Source organism: Corapipo altera, unplaced genomic scaffold (assembly GCF_003945725.1).
Source record: "Corapipo altera isolate COAL_440 unplaced genomic scaffold, ASM394572v1 60370, whole genome shotgun sequence".
In the NCBI taxonomy this organism is placed as follows: Eukaryota; Metazoa; Chordata; class Aves; order Passeriformes; family Pipridae; genus Corapipo; species Corapipo altera.
Window position 1 is genome coordinate 1 of NW_020886260.1, and position 692 is coordinate 692.

Sequence of the window (692 nt, forward strand, 5' to 3'; positions counted from 1 at the left end):
TGGGGGGGTCAGGGGGACAGTGAGGGTGACAGGGGGACACTGAGGGTGACAGGGGGACAATGACAGGGTTCAGGGTGACAATGAGGGTGGCAGGGTGACAGTAGCAATGTCAGGGTGACAGTGACAGGGTCACAGGTTGTCACTGAGGGTGTCAGGGTGACAATGAGGGTGGCAGGGTGCCAGCAGTGCTGTCCCTGTGTCCCCAGGCAACCCCAAAGACATGTCAGGGTGTCAGGGTGACAATGAGGGTGTCAGGGTGACAATGACAAGGTCACAGGGTGACAACGAGGGTGTCAGGGTGACAATGAGGTGTTAGGGTGACAGTGACAGGGTGTCAGGGTGACAGTAGCAATGTCAGGGTGACAACGAGGGTGTCAAGGTGACAATGACAGGGTCACAGGGTGTCAGGGTGTCACTGAGGGTGTCAGGGTGACAACGAGGGTGACAGGGTGACACTGAGGGTGTCACTGAGGGTGTCACTGAGGGTGTCAGGGTGACAGTGAGGGTGACAGGGTGACAATGACAGGGTTACAGGGTGACAATGCTGCTGTCCCTGTGTCCCCAGGCAGCCTGTGGAGCAGCCCCGAGGACACGTCAGGGTGACAATGACAGTGTCACAGGATGACAATGCTGCTGTCCCTGTGTCCCCAGGCAGCCTGTGACAATGACAGTGTCACAGGATGACAATGCTG